The sequence below is a fragment of the Polyergus mexicanus genome, unplaced genomic scaffold, assembly GCF_030449975.1.
Source record: "Polyergus mexicanus isolate NDT 795.1 unplaced genomic scaffold, iyPolMexi1.0 SCAF_12, whole genome shotgun sequence".
Lineage (NCBI taxonomy): Eukaryota > Metazoa > Arthropoda > Insecta > Hymenoptera > Formicidae > Polyergus > Polyergus mexicanus.
In genome coordinates, this window is record NW_027223332.1 from 7,383,410 (window position 1) to 7,404,990 (window position 21,581).

Sequence of the window (21,581 nt, forward strand, 5' to 3'; positions counted from 1 at the left end):
TCTTCCGCGAGATGAGTCGCCTGATCTCGTTGACCGAAAGATTTATGAATATGTACGCAGGATGGAGGGGGAGAAAGGGAGAGGAACTCGAACCAGAAAACTCTGTCACTGCTTCTCTGATACGCGTCCGTGATCGCCAACTGAGCGGAAATAAACGTCTCGTAAACCTGCTCGAAAAAGAGAGAGCCGAGAGCTTCGGCTACCCTTTTTTCTCCCTTTCGGCAAAATCTCACTCGCGGAACGCTTAGAAACCGGGAAAACACCGGAGAGAGAACCAGCTTTCCGTAAGTTCTGTCGATGAAAGAGGATAAAATATCCTCGCATGATAAAACTCTTCTCGTGCTAGTCATCATCATAAAGAAATCTTGATTGAATTTTTTTTAGTTCGGTATATTTTTTGTCTCTTTCGCGCGCGAGCTAAGACACTGAATCTTAAGGACGTTATAACTTCTTTCGAGCGTCAAAAGATTAATGAACGTGAGACTAGAATATAATCTATGAGCGAATCCACTCGAAATCGTTGGGCACGTTTCACTTTTGTCAACTGTCATTTATCAGCTTGAATCAATGAGGATCGATCCCTGTCCTTGATCGTAGGAAGTATCGTCGCGATATATTTCAGTCTGAAGTCTGATATCCCCGAAGACACATGTTCGCATCCTACCGAGATCGTCAACCATGCGGCTCGATATCTTTCGAGGCGGTTGTCGGCAAATTACTTGGCTACTCGTCCTAGGATAACTAACCAGAGTATCTCTCTCGAGCGCCTGTAACTCAGATAGCTATCTGGATAGTGACGTATCAATCGGTATATATATCGAGTCGCCGGCGCTTGGGGCGACGACGATATAACCCACAGATATCCGATGATTCGTTAGGATCAGCCCCAAGTAAGCAAATGTATGGGATTGTATATTTTATATTGTATAATCACAAAGTTTTTTTTTTATCTAGATCATAATTCCAAGGAACAAAAAATAAATTTTGGAGAACTTGTGTAGAATTTCGATTTTTTCGACAAATTGATACTTCAAATTTCGTTCGTTTTCCTTTTTCAAGAATTTTCTATAAAGTGTTCTTTAAAGATTTTAACTTTTCTTAAAAGCTTTTTAAAGATTTTTCTAAAAAATAATTGTATTCAATATAATCTTTTATTGATTTTTATATACTAATTTGTAACGAGAAAAATAATTGTAGAGTGAAATTTCAAATGCATAAAATAAAACATCTTGTCATGCACGACAGCTGGTTGATTACGAACGGATTAAGCGCTTTTAAATGCGCGTTTACACGAACGAGATACTATCGGAACGATCTTTATATAACAATTCCGGTTTGTCGCGCCGTTCTCGTCGCGAAGTTCGGATACTTGAAGTGACGCAGCTTAACAGAGACAACTTTTAACATGCTTCTTTTGAGTAGCGCACATCGTTTTCGATCGCAAGCGACAGTCACGATGACACTTTGTAACACTTTGAACAACGGCACGTGATGATTTATCAAAATAGCAATTAGCATTGCCATCTTACGATATCGAACCTTGATCGATGACACATTAAATTACGTCAAATTATTAGATTTGCTATTAGTGGAAATAATTCTTTAAAATTTATTCTCGTAAAATTATTTTCATTTTTCAGTTTCTTGAAGAAATGAAAATAACAAGTATACACATAAGGTTTCTTTTTAAGTAGAGAATTTCAAAATTACGAAGTTAATTATTCAACGTACATTCTGTTCAGCGAGCAAATTTCGCTTTAATCCTCCATCATGAATAGTCAAATTAAATACCTTGTTTCACAATTCTCGAGCCTTTGTTATTCCTCTGTTTCATTATTATCTCGCAGCGATGTGCAATAGTAATGAGTGTCAAATTGTACTACGAAACGTTTTTCTATGCTTTAAACACGGCAAAGGAGGTCGACGGGACACATAAACGATTGTTTAGCGATTGTCTCTGGCATGTTTACGATTTGTTCTTTAATGAGAATCATTTCTCTCTCGCGTCGTCCCATTCACGTTCCGAACATAATCATCAATCATACTGCCATCCATAGAACTTTTCCCCATGAATTGAAATGAAAATGAAAATGAAATGTTTGCGTTGGACGTTTCTTCACATGGAATGCACGTCAAACGATACTATTCATAGGATGCTCGCTTGCACGAGCACGAAGGGAGAGGAAAATCATGAGATAGACAAATGAAGGTTTCAATGGGGCAGGAGATAATGATTGCCCTGAAAATTTCACACCTCGTAGTGGTCGTCGTAAACTGATCGTCGCCCTTGATGTTAATAAACGCTCAATAAAATAGATTAAAGGCTCCGGTCTTTCACTCACACGACCGAGAACAATAATTTACCCAATATGGATGATAAAGAATTTAGCAACAATATATGAATACAGAGATAATAAGATCGAACATAAGAATAAGCGCTTTTGACCAACCAGAAAATTTTAACAGACTATAAATTGATACTACAAATAACAATATTGCTTTTTAATCGAATCTTCAAATGTTGACATATTTAGATTATGAGGTTTCATTGTCGATTGTTCTAAAGATCATCATCGGCTGGTGATACGACTTTACATTCAGTTCGAGCGTAGAGATCATAATTAACTGGATAAACCTCTCGGTATCGATAGGTTACACACGGTGGACATTTTCCCACAGCTCGACCCGATAATTGTACTAATGCGCTTTGTTTGCCGAGCTCGCTCTTCGAGGACATTAAGGGGAGAATAGCTTTGAGAGAGCTCCTACGCTCGGGAATAAAGGGTTACATCCTAAAAGTCTAAAAAGGCGAAGGGAGACTATAAAAGATAACGCGATACGTGCAGCCATTTAATGATATTCCTTGCTCGACTAGATTGACTAATATCGAAAAAACATGCTGAAAAAAGTTACGATAATTTAATTTAATTAATTTTTATTTTAATATATTTTTTGTATGTGCATTTTTATCCTCGAGAAAAATTTTCATATTTTAAAACTTATAAAACTCCAAGAATCGTAAAATGATAAATGGCGAATATCTTGCGCAAGTTTAATTGATTAATGGATTGTTGGACCGTAACTAATCGAAACATCGTGTTCGCCAATACTATACGGTATGCACTTTGAACATGTAACAATTCAAGAACCATAATGACGCAGCAGGTAAACACGCGAGAAATGATTAACGTTCCGTTATCCCGACGGTGAGAAAATCAGTTGAAATTCCCACTGATAACTACTGCGATATCCATCGATTTCTCCGGTTTAATGACGTACCGATTGATCGCGATTGGCAACGCCATGAATTTACTTTCGTGCGTTATCGCGCGTGTCTCGAAAAACAAAAATAAATGCTAGCCTCAGATAGATCGACGATCATTTCTAAATTCGATCTGGTTATATATCATAAAGATAAACAGACTTTAAGAGCGAATAACCAATCCAGTAGAATCGATCTAAACAGATAGAATAGAGACGAATTTATCACTACGGTGTAAGCAATTTTTTTTTAAGTTAACTAATTAACTTGATTATAAATAATAATATAGTGTATGTTGATTATTTGCAAAATTGCAGCAGATGTTTATGCATAATTTATCTTTCAAATTTATTTTTTTCATTTCGTTAACACAAAGATAATGAACTCGATTGTTTAATGTAGCGAACTCTATATACTGATAATAAAATCGATGATAAAATTGACTATAATTGCATGGTAAAAAAATTATAGTTAGGATACTCATTTTTATAGTCATCATTATCATTTTTATAGTAGATTCTATTATAATACTAGTAATATCAACCATACATGCGTGTACTATATACAACCATATACTATAAATTATAGTGAACTTATAGTAATTTCAACTATATTTTCTTATCAGTGTAAAATACATTGAAACTTGTATAGGTACGCGATTTTAAATAATTCTCGCGCGTAAAAATAAAATTTCTCTCGACGTAATCAAAATGAAGTAATTTGTGTATTTAATATATGTATATATGTATAATGTTCTATTCATAATAATTGCCTTGGACATAAACGACGCGATTATCGAATCCAGACAAGAGACTCGTCGCATTTAGAAACTCACTTTATCGAATAAAAGTTTCCAAATCAGGCTGATGTGCCATTAGATGACCAAAGCTTTTAAGCGAGCGAGCGATTAGTCTGATATCGAGGTAAAACAATCGATTCGTCCAATTAGTAATCTGACGTACTGGCTTAACAATAATTCAAACGACGCTTCTTTAGAAAATAATGATTTACACGACGGACTTTTAACTTTGTCATCTATTGTACTTTTGTCGCAATAATCAAATATCGACGACTCTCAATTTTAATACATATATCACGATTTCCTCAAAGCCATCAATATCTTGTGATTTGTAATATTAAAAAAAAAAAAAGAGGAAAAGATTTCTATAATAATAAATCAATAAAAATAAATAATATTATTTATCATTTCAAAATTATCCTGCAGTTTAATTGATTAATATCGAAATATCTAAATATTTTGACTGTCCTTCTGTGGTCCGGCGCCAATGCAAAAATGCATGTTAGGTGACGTGCAATTTTATGCGTTTATGAATCCGACACTTTGATCAACATCACGGCACAAAACGCGCCCGCATTTATAAGCGGCGCAAAATGATACCTTCGTATCGATCACGTCGTCGCGCATTATTTCAGATGGCTAACGCGCTAACCATGTATATCGTATCCGCGGCATGCGTGGAAATTAGCGGACTAAACGGAATGCGAGCCACGCTGAGTTTCGTGATAATTAAACGAATGAGATGTAATATCGTGCGAGACAGTAATTCGCGTAAACGACGGCGCTTTAATACTAGAGTGCGATTTTTTCGAAAACTCATTCGATTTCTAAGAACTCCCGTCTAATCGCAGAATTGCTTGTGTATATGTGTGGCTGTGCGCGAACTTCGGTAACGGACGGCATCGATATCGTTTCGAAACACAAATATAACTGACGTGCGAGTTCTTTTTTTTTTTTTTTTTTTTCCCACATCGTCTATAGTCTATATGTAGAACAAGATAAACCTCGCATACTTTACGATGGCGAATACTTCGCAATCAGCCCTGTATATAAAGCGAGTTTCACGTTCTACAATAGATAACCTGTTTAATCGACTCACAACGAGCAAGGTTTATTATTTGCCTTCACGATCACATTTTTGCGCGTATTTCGCGAGAGTATCGAGTCAATATTTTTTCATCAGTGTTATCAAATGATGAAAAAATACACCGAGCAGGTTCGACGCTGTACATTCTACCCGAAATTTTTAGGAGAGAGAAAAACACACACATACATTTAGAACAGAATGATACGCACCAATGTGCATGATTAATACTTGGCTACATAATCGACAACTGACATTGTTGAAAAAAAATCAGTTTTACAATCGAAATCCCATTGGTTGTCCATGACATTTTTTTTTTTTTTTTTTTTTTTTTTTTTTTTTTTTTTTTTTTTTTTAATAGTCAACAAAGCACGAAATATTCTGAAAAAATGTAGATCTATCCATAAATTTACAGATGATTACTGCATTTGCGGATGCATTTTATGAACGTTGAAAAACCGCCTTCCGTCTAAGAATTTATCAAATTTATATGAATTCTTAACATCCTGTTTTTAATAAATTTTTCAATACAGGAAATGATAGAGTATTTAGTAGTTTGTAGTTATTATTACAAATAATTCGAAATTATAAGATATATCAAGGATATTATTTTAAAATTGGTTGATAAAATTATTTTTTCAAAAATAACTATCTTTTATGGCTTTTTTTCAACTATATAAACGAAATTATTGTTACCACAAACAAAATACGATTGTATTGAAAACTTAATTTATTAAGAGTACTATTCTTATGTAGATATTTATCAGGATTTCCTTCTCGATTCTAAATCTAAATCGCCAATAACGCAACGCGTTGAAACGTCGTGTAAATCGTCCCTTTTTCTATGTCTATTCGCTTGTCTCGACTTCGTTCGCGTAAAGCTGAGATTACGAAGAGAAATCGGTGGCTTCCGTATATTATGATATGAGAAATCATCGGCTTAAAAACACTAATCGGTGATTTTCAAATTAAATAATTGCGAAATCTCTCGCAACATCGCCTCTCCTCTTATCTCGGAAAAATAACTTTTTTTAATTGCGTCGCTCTCAGCTTCTCTCACGTTACGCTAAGTTTAATGCCTGTCTTGATATTAATCAACAGCTTTCGACTGCGATCATTATTTGCATATCGCTATACCGTATATACACTGTCCCATGCATTCCTGGAAAATGTGTTGATTTTTCATCACGATGCAATTATTGACAGAGATTTAGTATCGCGATTGATGTTGATTAATTCTTTCCGTAATCATTAAATATTTATGACGATTACTTTCCGTACTCGCGACATATCAGATATCTGCGTATATATCGGCAGTAGATTCTGTTTCGAGGGAGAACTTTATAGTTGATGGGTAGATAACTCGTGGAATATGCAGTTGAAATCTAATTTAAATGCAATTATTTGTTATATAATAACATAAGTGGATTAAAAATTCAAGAATAAAGCAACGCTAATAATAAGTGGATGTTTTGCAATTTAATTTTGACGTGGAAAAGATATCCATTTTATATTTGGAGGCCAAGTTATACATGTGCGTCTGTACGTAATATTGAAGGACAAAGAAACGGAAGACATCTATTGGCCGGGTTCTCGTCGATCGAGCTAAATGGCTTAACCTCGAGTGTCATGTAAATTCGGCAGGTGCATCCACGAAATCGAATTCTCTCGTGCCGTAGACTCGATCCCCTCCGGCTGAAAGTCTGCGCATTTCGCCATTATTCTTTCGCGAGGGCCAAAATTATGGACAGTGTGAATGAAATGAGCCGGTAATGCCGGAACGTACATAGCCGCTAGCTATGGCATTCGGTGACTTATTGCGGGATGTTAATCGACGTTCGATGTGTGTAGGTGGTCCGTTTTGTGCAAAAATGAACGCGCAACAGCATAGGTAAAAGAAAATCTACATGAAAAATTTCTCGACAAAAACAAGGCGTATTTTTACCAAATAATTTCTCATTATATTATATATCTAAAAATACTTTTAAATAATAGACAGCCTATGAAAAAGATATGAAAAAGTAAGAGACGTTTTTGTAAACTACCATATATTATAGCATTTTCGACTGAAGCAGATTTGATTGCTTTGAGAGCGATTAAAATCAATTTGTCATGAACATATATGTATATTTGACCGAAAACGGGTTTTGAATCTGATTAATATAAATAATACGTTAATAATATAAATAATATAAATAATATAAAATAAATAAGTATAATAATAAAGTTTCGTTTGACGTTGTTTTGGCTTTAAAGCACAAGATTCTTTATCCTGATTAATCAATTAAATGCTTATTCGAAGTGTTTCATTAATTAATCTAATAATCCAAGTATCCCTAGTAGCCTAAGGTGGAGTTTGTGACGTTATTAATCGCTCTCGGAGCGATCAAACTTGCTTCTCTCGAAAACGCTATTAAACAGCCGTCGAGAAATGCTGATTTCTAACTTAAAAATAATTGGGAGCATTTGACGTAATATTGATCGGGAAAAAATAGAATCGTACTACGGTTGTAACGTCTATTAATTATAATGAATAGCATATAAATACACAGTTTCGAGCATAAACATATCGCCGGCTACGCGCGGAGATGGGAAGCGCGTAATTTAGCATCGGATACGGGTTAGCGCAGAGATTGGATCAGCGATTGGTATTCGCTAATTACGTGTCTATCACGTCTCGCATGTTCTCGCGATTTTCTCCAATGCACATACGGAATATGCGCTAATAAAGCGCGTAGTTCCATCAATTACAAAAAAAAAACGACAGTGACGCGCATGCCCGGCTAATGAGTTCTTAGTCATTCGCGTGACCGCGAACGGTCGATTATCGCATGGATTTCGCGAAGATAATTGCGATGATAATAAATTAGGTCCATCATACGTGGGGTAATGCTCATTGATCTCCCCCGTACTCCCCAGACGATAATCGAACGGTACTACTCCCCGCACGCCCGATTAATGCCGACCATCCCCGTCGAATCGTTTCTCGGTAATCAGAATTTTTTTTCCAAGAAACGGAACGCGCACGATCGTATACTCGTCGTAGAAATTTTTCCGCGCGTAGATAACGATCGTGCGCCGGTAATTAGAATTTTTTCCGAATCCGGATAAGGATCGTGCCCGGGCGATCGGTATTTTTACGAACATCGAACAGCAATCGTGCACGCCAGATTAAATCCGCCGTGTAATCCAGCGACCGAGTAACACAAATTTGATCTATTGTCGTTTTAATATATCTCTGGAAATCTAACTGTATGTAAGGGAAATAAAGGACATTCTCTTGGCAGCGATGAGATTCCGGGGTAAATCAAGCTTACGTGAAACCGTGACGTAAAATTTTAACGCGATAAGAATATTAATTTTTTATTCTGCCAATTATTTCCGGACTCTTTCTCTCTTTCTATTTAGATCGCCATTTATTATTTATTTATCCATGATTGACGATAAATCACAGCGATTGATTCTTCGGGCGACTAGGCCCGCCCGGGCTATTGTTCTCGCTACGAGCGCACACACACAAATATAATGTATATATTGGGGTAATGGAAGTCTAAATGTCAGCGTAAATATTCATCGACCGGCTGCTGCAAAACGGTCGCGCGTTGGATTTCCGTTATTTATGCTGTTACGGCCGTCGCGTTGCGGTGAGGTCTTTATTCTCAAATATCCGTCCGGGTTCGCCTCTATCGCGGTCGGTGGACGGTAGTGCTTTTATGCCCCGCGCGTTAAAATTTTATTGCCTTTCCGACCCGCGCGGACAATCTTGGCCCGCCGGCCCGTATATCATAAATGTGGGCGTAATGTGACATCGCGTTACTTATAAAATCGATTGTCATTCGCGGAACGCGTTGTCGCGAGTGCGCCCCCCTCCCATCGGATTGTTAAGTGGACTTTGTAAGAGATAATGGCTTTCATAAATGAGGGTTATATGCGCGAACATGCCGGCCGGGCACGATGCCAATCGCGAGAGAACGACTGGCGTACAAAGGGAAATTACATGTCGCGTCGTATAAAATCAGCTGTTTCGTTTTTTCTACCCTGCCCTATCCTATGATTTATCGCCGTTATTATCTTACATTTTGCATTCCGTTCCATGTAATCCTTAGCGTTTTAGATATAATTCTTAGAACCGCGCGCATCGCATTTATAATTGGAAAAAAAAAGAAAAAAAGAAAAAAGAAACAAATGATTACAGTTTCATATGAAACGTAACTTCGATTGATACGTATCGATGTATTGTCTCTATGTGGCAATTTTGCACGCAATCGCAATTTGTTTTATTGGCACTGAGAATCGCGAGAGCTCTCAACGAGGCGTGGCGAAATGTTGTATTGTGCCGCGCGAACCGCAGCATTCAATCGCGTTTACGACGCCACTTATCATAAGTACCGTATAAACGGCCATAAGGCCAACTCCCGATTGCGCTACGGCTACCAACTAATTTTGCGCCGTTTATGATTTTGATAAGCATCCCGTGTTCCGCCATGTGTGTTCCATGTTTTTTTTTCCTTTTTTTTCCTGTGACCCGTCCACCGATTTATTAATACGCAATGCGGTAATTTAAAACAAACGCGCCGATGGTGAAGAAATAATATAAAGAGCCGAGTAAAGACTCTTTGACGATCGTTTATCATCATCGAATTATTTCGCCGGATGTTTTTGCAAAATGGTAAAATCAATTGTATAAAACAAGATTAACAATCACGTTCACTCTAGCATCCATCTCGATCGAATCGAAACGATTATCGTGTCAAAACGATGCGCAGTCGTTGCGGTAAAAGGACCTCTTGTTGAACTTAATCAACGATTTACGACGTAAAATATCGGTACGCTAACGATGTGCCTGGAAAATGTCAAGTGGCACTTTTCATAAGGCCAGGTCATAAAAAGTGTCTCTTTATTGGTTCGTTTTACAGATGAGTATAAATAATCGTGCGCGCTAAACAACAAACGTAAAGCTATTTCGAGAAATAAATTGCGAGGGAAGCGATGGAGAAAAAGATCGTAAAGCGCGGGTAGATGGGTATACATAATTAGATCGAATAAGCAATCAAAATTCATCTAAGTAAAAATTGAAGAATGATAGATAATAAAAAAAAGGCTTATATTTTTATGTCAGATACAATGATATTTTTTTTCACAAAAATACAATCAAAAGTCTCATATCTTTAGTCCAACTCAATCTTTCGTACATTTGCTCCTTGTGTGAAATGTCTGTTAATAATTCTTGCTGACAAATATAAATGTAGTTCTATATCATGCTATATAAATCCAGGATATTATGTGTTTAAAAGTTACGTAAACTTCGCAATATTATATCATTGCTACATAATTGATATGGATATCGACAATTGAATAATATACAAAATTATATATGTCAAGTATTATTTTATTGTTATTCTCATAGTAAAAGATTTAAGTGTTAATGCAATCGCATTTAGTAATATCGTAAAATCGATAGATGATACAATGCGATATCACGAGCGGAGAACCTGTGGCTTTTTTCCTGAAAATCTCGTTATCCCCTCAACAAACTCCGGGATGCCGTTATGTCAGAAGATAACGAGTGTCGACATGTAAAATGGCAGCCCCTCGCACAAAACTCATAAACTTACCGTGAAAACGTCTCTATAATAATCACTTTACAGGCGGTAGCGCGTCGCGGTTTCACCCGCTAATCGTCGTTTAATTTGCGCCTTCGGCAACGGTACTTGCCGGCAGCGAAATCGCGCGTGGTTCGCCGCAAAAAGCCGCGTGAAAACCGCGAACGGTCGCCCAGGTCGCGAAGAATCCTATCGTATTTCGGACAATATGAAAAATATGCCAAGGTTATACGCATGCATCCGAACGGTAATGCAAATTGCCCTAGCGGCTCGTGGCTGCTCAACATGCGCGTATTCAGCCGTAACCAAAGTATGATATTGCGAAAATTCCTCGTTAACGATCCTCCTCCCATATGATGATCGTTATGAATTATGACACTCGCGTGACGTTAAATCCCGAATGGTCATATTACTTGCGCATCGAATGACCGCAATTTTCATGCATTGTGAACGTTATAACTAATATACGATGCCTTAGTTATAAGTTATAGAAATGCATAATACATATCGATCTGTCGGTATGTAACAGTGACATATTTACATTATTTTACAATCGCGCGCGTGTATATTCTGTTGGACGACAGTTGGCCTTTTACCGTGATCCACCTTCGACATTTCACGGGACACTTTCAAACGACAGACTAGAGATTCAAATTTGTTCCATTTAGTTTTTTTTTACGACTGATAAAGAAATGCATGAATATCGGTGGTAATATCGTCGGAACGATGCGATTCGCGTCTATGTGACATAAACGGTAAATCATACAATTGCAGGAGAGAGACGGTTTCCGTTTCCGCGTGAGAGTCGCCGATCTATAATGAACGCTAATAATATCCTCGAGCGATCGCGTCGTCTCGTTGTATCCAATTAGCCGCTCTAAGTTACGATAACGTCTAGAATTCTTAACAAAAGCAAAAGTATCCGTCGCGTCGTAAGTCACGCCTACGAGAGTCGCCGTTTCGAGACATATCGAGAACAGGCATCGTCGATCGGAACTGCTTATTCTCCGTTTTGTTTACATTTATCTGACAAATGTCACGACAATGTCAATATTCGAAAGATATTCATACATCGTAAAAAAAGTATGTAAGATTGCATGAACAATAATCAATGCTAATCGTACGATAAAATATTATGTCGAAATATAACGTTAAATTATGCGAAGATTAACGCCGTGAATCTCCGCAATTGATTTTGACACAGAATCCATCTCTACGCGAGCGCGGCGTCTTCCGAACTCTTCCAAATTCCTAGAAGAGCGGGATTTCTCGTGGGGTGGGTGGGACGTACGAATCGTGTGGAGAGAAAGTGTCCACAAACGGGGAATTATAATACTCGCGGCGGTCACTCGCATCGAGTACTCGGTACTTAAATTTGAATACACGCTGGCGTGTCATCGAAGCGGCTTCGCCGTCGCTCGGAGCTAAACGCGCGCTTCTCCGACACGCTATTTCACTGTTGTACTTGTAGCATCAACGTCATCGCGAATACTCTTCGCCGGTTTATTTATCATCCGAATATTTTCGTTCTCGAAAGGGTGAGGATGCGCGTGTGGCTCGTATCTTTTGTCGAGTCAAGTGGCACCCCGTTTCGTTCCGGCATCTCGACATCTCGAAACACTTAGCGGCTCATTCCCAATTACATCGTTCGACGTGTCAAACGCTAATTGTCATGGAACGCGAAAGTATCCTTCCGTTTCTTGACTCTGGTATATCTTTGAAGCGCTGAAATATTCCAACACTCGCGCATATCTATATCTAATTGTTCGCTGATGATGAAGAATGTTTTTGCGAAGTAATAACGGATGAATTAAACAATTATAAAAATAATATAACATTATAAAATAGTAATAAATAAAGTAAGGGTGAACATCCGGTTCGATTAATAAAATGTATCGTTGAAAGCTTTGAGTTCGATGAAATTGGTGAATTTTTGTACGTGTACTATAATTTGTCTCAACGCGTTGAGATTGAACGTCGTTGACGAGTAGATCGTAGAAAGGACGGTGCGAGATAATATATCATTCCCCTTGAAATAACAAAACATCAAAAGCATCCAACGCATAGATTCGCCGGCATGCCTTGGCGTATTATGAAAATAAAGTTTCAAAATAAGACAAACATATCAAAGATACGATTATAAACTTATATGATATACTGTCATTAGACACATGCATAAGAAAATTCTCGATCTCGAAAACAACCCGATTAAGATCCGATTATTCAATCAAAGACAGCTTTTCAAAGAGGCAGTTTTTTCCCGCAGCACATATCGCATAGTTTCTAACGATACGTCTAAACTTAATTCGTTCACGCATTCACTCGCCGTGATTTATTCTCGGGATGATCGTTCAGGGTGAAGCGCGCAAATTCGCCGCGTGTCTCGCATAACGGACGCACGCTTGTCGGCTTAAAGCGTTAAGGCGGATAAGCAGCCGCGACGAAAACGCGACGGGATTTCGCGCGAAACGGAGAGACGGGACAGGTCCATCCGACTGTCACGTCCGGCACGCGGCATGACTAATTAATCCTGAGCCCTACAAAGGGTTATTTCGGTCGATCAGCCGGCGATCGACTTAGCGACTACTCTGACAATTATCGCGGCGACGCGACGGTCGGCGGGAAAAGCCGGTCGGCGCGGCAGCGCGATTCCGATCTTTGCGTGGCCGGTCGATCCACCTCACGGATAAATTTATCCTCGTTAATTGCGTCGCGATCGACCAATCGACGAGCCTGTGCCGCGCCATTGGTCCAGCGGCGTGTGCCAGTAACGGTAAGAGAACGGTACCGTAAGATCGATCTGGCTGGTTCACCGATATCGATAATCGTCGTCTTCGATGAGCTCTTCGATCACCACCGTCTGCCGTTTCGTCAAGGACGAGTTGACACTTGCGTCGCACGTTTTGTAACTTTTACTCCCTCGCTACAAACAATATCGGACCTGGGCACACCTTGCGTGATTTCCCATTAGAATATCCATAATATCAAAAAAGAATTAAAAATGTATAAGGGTTTTTTTTTTTTTTTTTTTTCCTCCATTTGTCGGACGCAATTGAAACTGAATTCTTTTCGTTGACGTAACAGTTTATCGCGCTGGGGAAAATACCGGCAACACAATCACATGTCTCGAAGAAGATCGTTAACCACAATAACACGTTCTCAAGAATCACGAGAACCTTACAGATAAGGTGCGTTAAAAATTGCCAGCTGATATCTCCCGGCAATCAATAGGGGATCATCTCCAGCATTCTTTCCGATAATAACAAACACACTGTATATCTTCGAAGAGTAGTAAAGAGAAATTATAATCTGATCGTTTCTTATAATCTGACGCCCGTCTTTGCGGAATTCCGAGAAGCATTATCGGATAAATCGTTATCAAACACATTCCGCGGATAAGAGACGGTCATTCTCCTCCTCTCCTGACTCCCTTCTTCGTCCCGACACGACACGGTACTCGCGTAGGCGTCGCGAAAGAATTACAGGTGCGATCACGGACGTCTCTATTGAAAACACCTCTATCATAGACTTCGCGTAGGAACAGTATCCTTCGAGGGAAGAAGCAATGAAAGAAGGTGCGCGAACGCGTCAACGGCGATGTGGGCTTGACATATGTTGTCTCTATCGACGCGTTCGCGTGTCGTCCATGAGATCAATGTTCTCCGCACGCGACGAAAGAGTTAACGACATGCCGCGAATAATGGCCAGATGAACGATTTGATAACCAGAATTTCCATTAATGCCTCTCTCTCTCTCTCTCTCTCTCTATTTCTATACTCTCGATATTGTCGAGCCATTTATAAATGTCGTACGCAATATATTCCGCGAAGATAGCACCGCGCAATACAAGGCACGAACAGTGTCGCTGAAAATAGTCATTATTTGTACGACGACAGTCTTTTTCCCGTTTTTCCCTCTACATCCCGTTTCACTATCTAACTAATCCTTAGGTACAGCGGCGGATCTGCTACATTTCAAATGTCCCGACAGTATCTCCGGCCGCATCCGCGCGTCTATAAACACGAACGGAAATATACTCTGCGCTCTCTCCTCGCTCCTGGCGGTTGTCCATTCAGAGAAGACAGCGCGTAGAGTGGTTAATTTCATTCACAGTTCGCACCCCCATCCCCGCGATCGTTTAATACGCGTGCATGTTTTCGGGGCGTGCGTGGACGGACGTAACTAAACAAACCGTCCTGTACTTAGATCTGTCGGAGTCCGATCGCGGGACGACGACGTGGCAAATTTGCGCTTCAGATAAAGATGAAAATTCATCGTCCTTTCGAAATGAAAAATATCGCGCAATCGGCTTTATCATTGCATCATGTTAAACAAACACGTGTCGAAGGCAAGAGAGATTACACCCTCTGACTTGCAAAGATAAAATTAAAAAAAAAAAAAAAGAAAAAGCGACGTGTCGGTTAACTCCACTGACCGCATTGTAACGCGTCTCGATCGAGTGGAGATTATGTGGATCGCGTTGATTGCCTCGGATGATTGTTATCTCCACACTTGTAATGATATTTACAAACATATAATGCTACTCATTCTCTCACCTATCGGAACATTTTTTCTTCTAAAGCAGCTTGAACGGATTTAAACGCACGATTCAAGCGAGATATTTTTAGAATTTCTTCGGAAACTGTTGAACAATTAGATAACATTGAAACATTTTTCTCGCGTTAAACGTGATTATCCTTTCACGCTGATATCAAAGATAATGTTCGCATTAATGATTGTAATGATAAATTAATAAGATTAGAGAACGCGAATCGGTTTTTTTAATTAAAAAATTCAGTCGCTTTATTGGGCTTTATTTTAGCAATTCTACTCTTATAGGTAGTAACTATTTTATATATAAGAATTAATTAATTCTCTCTCTCTCTCTCCCTCTCTGATTTACAAAGCGAGTGTCGTCGCTCGCGCGAGCAGGTAAAAATCTTTTAAAGTCGCTATTGAAACGTGGTGCGTAACACGTTGCATGGAAAATGCGATTCTTGCCATGATGCTCATCGGAGTCGACGTCCAGACGCGCGCGCATGTCGGATGTGCGCTTCATTGCAGCTCCATTGCGGCTATTCGCCTGTCTCTCGCGTACAGATATACACGCGAGAGAAGTAATCGAGGCGCATGCACGCGTGCACGCATATATATTGTGTATATATATATATATAGAAAGAGATATAGACAGAGGTGGAGACCGCTGCTAAAACCAATATAGCAAAATACAACTTGATAAATAGCCGTCATTTGCGGCGCGGACGATGGCGATTAATAAAGAGACTCCGCGAAGCGCAGAAGCGGCTAATACGTCATTTTATTAGGAATAAAAAAATTCGGAAAGATCAAAGAGTACATCTCGAGTGTGAAATATCATATGAGAACGATGGAAATGCAGCAAGTACGATGCCGTGACGCGTAATAGCTTGTTAACTGTATTTTCCGCGAGAGAGAATGTAAAAAAATATGTTGGGTGGACGATGTTACCCTTCGCTCCGTAAGATTGATGTAAGCGCGGGTGAGGGGAGAGAGCCGTACGCTTATAGGGTTAATAAATCGATGGTCACGCGCCATGCAATCAAATCCGCCGCGATCGGCCTCTGCAATCTAAGCGTACGCGTACATAAAATCGAGAAGAGGAGGAAAGGGGAGGTGAAGGACCGGGAAGCTGCCGAAATTACAGCTATTATCGCGATAGAGGTGAGAACCGGCCGATGTTTGCTTAACCCGATCGAAAATCGACGAGAGGTCGAGTACACGATTCCCTCCCCCCCCCCCCCCGATGTACCAATTCTGAGGGGGAGGAGAATGAGAGGGAGAGAGAAAGCGTTGTCGTTCACCCCGAAAAATGGGGATGGGGGGGAGGGGGGAGGCGGACTGTAACCCGTTTAACCCGCGAGTTAACGGGGCGTATCCCGCGAAACGGTGCAACCACGATTTACGATCTCGCGTTTCGTCAGGGTGACCGCGTTCGATCGTACTTTCTTCTTTAACGTTAGATGGATACTACGTTTATAATTAGGAAAAAAAAAAAATAGACCCGAGATAGGTTTGATATAACGAGGACTATCTACTATCGGTAGAAAAGTATCGTCAAAGTGCCTATTATGGAAAAGAAACGCGATTGCACCGAGTCACCTTGTATATCCCTCTGTGTTTTCTTCTCTCTCTTGCTCCTTTCGCGGCTTTCCCTCTCGGTTTCCCGCTGCTTTCATCTTCGTTCTCGACGTGTGCGCGGATTTATTATTTCTCGCGATGGTATTATACGATGATCGTCTTCGAAAGGCAAGCGACTCGCACGCGTTAAGGTTGAAGGTCCCCCTCAAATTGTTTGCGTTACAGACGCCGGATGACGTCAAGATTAAAGTCTCCGGTCGCGTGTACCGCATACGCGACTCGGGCACGCATGCACGCGTCCACGAAGGATATCGCGTTCGCATTTCCCGCGTTTTTTTCTCGCCTCTTTTTAAAATCTACTTAAGGCTCGTTTCTAGCTCGTATTATGTTAATTTCGATACGCGGCGAAGAAAAATTAATGGCGCAAAAGCTGCGGTGGCTGCAGCGACGGTCAATCGACAAATCATCCTGTCAACAATTCTGCAAACGGCAGGCGACGAATAATTATCGCGATCGAATATTTTCGCTCTGATCGTGTGAGAACATATCTAAATCGATCGTTACGCCGTTCTCAATTTATCCAATAATTACGACCTCATTAGATGAAATATTTATTACGGTCTCTTGCGCGCACGCATCTGACATGTGTTACGTATAAATTATTCGCCAGTCGGATTAAATTCGCAAGCGTTTTCGATATTTTACGATAGGGATAGCTATATATAATTATATCGCGCGTAACATATTAATGAAAAACACTCACCAGGTAGAAGGCAACGAGGGACGGTTTCGCGTGGCTGAAAGTCTGCCGGCTCGAAGCGCTTCGTCTAGATTTTCTTCCGCAGCGAATTTGACATTAAGGTTCCCTCGTGTGCCGAGTGAATCTTGACGGCAATTGACAGTTCTTCAGAATTCCCGGTCGAAGATCTTGAACACGAGGATTCGATCGGATGCGGCGCGATATATATTTGCGAAAAAGTTGGCGTGAAATAATATGGAAAAAAGAGCAACTGTCGCGGATTACACGCGGAGTACAATCGTCGAAATATATATTATTGTCTAGTACGAATAACGGCGCCGGACGTTTCGCGTTCTCGCGCCAAGAAATGTCACTTATCTCCCACGACAGAACGTCGGAAAAATTGATCGAGAAATCAAGCGTTCGTCTGGAATAGCACAATCGCACCCTCGACGTAAGTCATTCTAAAAGACGCGCGCACTCTCACGTTACACGGACGCGATACTGTTTGTCGGAACGCATGATTATCGTCGTGGCCGATTTCTCTGCCGAGCTTCCTCGAATCGCACGAAGGATCACGAAGAAATCGAACCGGAACAAACTTCAAAGAAGCGACGCGGCCGCACTGATTACAACACACGTGAGAATGTCAACGCGGACGACGACGAATGCGCGTCCTCGCGAATAGATAGGCAGTTACAGGTAGTCACACACAGCGCGCACATTCGCCTCCGAAGGATTTGTCGTGTCGAAGTTAGTCGTTGGCACTCGTTTCTCACCGCGGTAACGAGAGGCGGGAAGAAGATCGTAGGTGAAGGAAAGCGCAATAGACGGATTATCTCCCCTTCTCGCCCGTTCCTCTTGCCTCTGATCGCCGTGCGTTCCTCGGTGCGGAGAGAGAAGCGCGAGGCGCATAATTTGCGCGCATTACCGTCGAGATATACGACGGTTCAGCGGGAGACGCCGATCGCGAGGAGAGCAGGACTATACGTTACTTCCTTCCGATCGCGCTCTGTTGCCCTCCGGCTCCGTGCCGGACGAAAGAAAGGGACCGTGCGCGCGTATACGTCTTCTCCTCTCGTAATTATTCTCCTCTTCGCCGGGGGAATGAGACGAATCGTTGCTCCGTGCTATCTCGGCGATAAAATAGCGATCGCCGATCACGTGGACGTATTATCGACGCAACGCTGAGAGAAGTTGAACGGCGTTAGATTGCACGACGAGACGCTCGCCGTCCTTGTCATCATCGATGAAAACACGCCGATGTCGATCGACCGTCGGCGCGCTTGGCCGACGGCGTTCCTCTCTCGCGTCAAGAGTCTTTCCACGATATACTTTTTCGAGGTAGTCGATCGCGAACCCGTCGGAGAAGTTGTTGCGACGATGGATAACGGGAATAGGAAGAGAATTTTTCTCGAACGGCTAAATTGCCGATAACAGGCGCTCTCTCTCTCTCTCTCTCTTTTTTTTCTCGGTTGTCGCCGTTCTACTCACTTCCTTCCGCGTGAAAACTACCTCTTCGGTCGGTCAGGCACGCGGTCGGCGCCCGTTTACGTAACCATGCGAAAGGGTACCGCGTGTTTCTCGATGCGCCACTCCGTTGTTTCGCACAGCTTTTTTTTTCGTAATCGAGACGACAAGTCGATACCGCGAACATGTGGATAAGTACGACGCGAGGTAACGTCGGCGCATCAAACTTCGCTGCGATCAGATTTTCAAAGACGAGAACTGCATCCTATCCCTTTGATTGTCATCGGCGCGCTGCTACGTTTAATCGCGGCACTCTCGCGGAATCTTTCGGATCGCGATGGAAAATCACTGGGATTCTTACGAAGCGACGAGATAATCGTAGATCTGATTCCGAATTCGCGTCCCCCGACGACCAACTGGCGAGAGCGGTAAGTTCTCGCTCGCGCGGAAATCCGAGCACTGACTGACTCGCTGCGGCTGAAGCGGCGCGGCGATAGGCGAGGCACGCACCGCTCTCGGTCCTCCCGCTGCGTGCCGCGCGCCGCAGCCGGCTGACTCCACGGGGTAAGAGTGTCGCCGAACGGACGACGTCGACAGGTTGAAAGTTGCCCGGATAGATTATCTCTCTCACTGACGCTCTTGCGACGCGCGATACGTCATTCCTTTCGCGTAGACTCAGCGGACGGACGTCCGATACGTGCGTGCGATATTTTTTCCATCAACTTTGCTTTCGCGTGAATTTTTCGTAGCTACGCGTCAGTTCGCGCTCGAATCGAGCGATCGTTCGCCAAACGGATGCGTCCCCTGCCGTCCCGCTCGGGGTGAATCCTTGGGATGCGTCCCCGATCACGCGGGGGTGGCGACTCGACGATCGACGATGAGGAGTATTTGTGCGATCGTGACCAGGTCGACGGGACGACCATGACCATACGGCGACACACCGTAACGAACACCGACGACGATCGTCGCTGACTGGCGGTTGCGACAGGACGCGAGAGAGCGTCGTGGCTTGCGCGGCTTGCGAGTGCGATGTGTGTCCGTGCTCCGTGCTCCTCTCTCGCCGGCTCGTCGAGCGACACGAGCGCATCGGCATCGGTCGACTCCTCACCACCACCACCACCACCATCACCATCACCATCACCATCACCACCACCGTCACCACCACCATCATCGTCGTCATCACACCAGACAAAACCCCGAAGCGCGGCACGCTCCCACTCTCCCCGCGCGCGGGCACGCTTCCCCACCATCGCGTCGGGATGCCAGCATCCCCGATGACGGGATCTCGCGCCGGCACGCGAATAACAGGCGAATTTTTAACAGGCCGGTTCTCGCGATAGTCTACCCTCTCGATCTCGAAACAGCCTTCTCTAAAGCGCGACGCGACATGGTTAATATTTCGCAAATTTTCAAATATGAATTCACCATTCATATCTAATGTAGAAAATATCGATAATTTTTGTGATCTAGTTTAGATTAAAACATTGATAGTAGCTAGATTGTTTATATAATATCGCGGAATGTAGGCAACTTAATTAATAATTATTAAATTTATCTTCTCTTATTCTGCGCTAAAATAGCAAATACTTACTTTATAAAAATGATAATCGGAATAATTTATCGCATCTAATAAAAAACGTCGCTTATCGATAGCGGAATTAGATTGATATGTTTATATAAAATTATGCTCTTATTCAAAATCACTAGCATTTATGCAAATAACGCACGATTAATGCATTAAATGTACAACGTGTACATTTATCGGTCATCTTGCGCAGGTGATTGAACCTTCTCGATTACTCGTACGCGTTGTCGTTACTTTTACACAAGAAGCTACCTATCACAGTCGTAAGCGGTAACGCGGTTTACCTTCAAAATCGCACGATTTAAACATTCAAAGCAGAAATTTATTTCTATGCGTGAACCAACCTGACATATACACGTGTATATGTTTTTCTTTTTAAACAACGTGATTTTTTTTTTTTTTGCACCGCCACTGAATTAATCTCGCGTATCGATTATCCACGATAACATCGCGTTCGTCACCTTAACTGGAAACGCCGCCGTTATCGAAGCCGACAATATTATGTCACGCGAAAGCGTATACGCGACACTTTTACAAGGCGATTTTGTATCTTTCCAGCGCGGATCCACACCACAAGTTTGACGTGCTCCGACCGAGCACGTCGGGATGCACCTGCGGATCCACGGATGCATAACACACTCGGGGCCCCCCGTGCATAAAATACTCCTCCCTCCCCCCCCCTCCCCCACCCACCCACCCTCCCCCACTTCTCGCGCGCGGTGCTGAACGACGTCAGAGACCAATCTCCGGCCACGCGAACTGTCTTAAACTACTTATTTCCTCGCAAGAGAGACGCTTATCTCGATCCTGGAGTCGCGCGAGGTTCGTCGCTCGCGTTAAAAACGCCGCGAAAGATCGCTACGTAAAAGGCACGCAAATTACCAGCCTGCGCTTAATTGCGGCGAAATTACGTGGGATTTAA

At 41.8% G+C, this 21,581-nt stretch overlaps 1 protein-coding gene across 1 annotated transcript in view; it reads right to left on the bottom strand.

Moving 5' to 3' along the window:
• LOC138938288 (uncharacterized) overlaps nt 1–20,103 on the bottom strand; it is a 65,497-nt gene extending 45,394 nt beyond the window's left edge. Inside the window, exon 1 of the mRNA XM_070305150.1 lies at nt 17,629–20,103. The gene's annotated coding sequence lies outside the window, so the exon portion shown is untranslated. The remainder of the gene's footprint in view (nt 1–17,628) is intronic.
• Between the last annotated feature and the right edge of the window lie 1,478 nt (nt 20,104–21,581).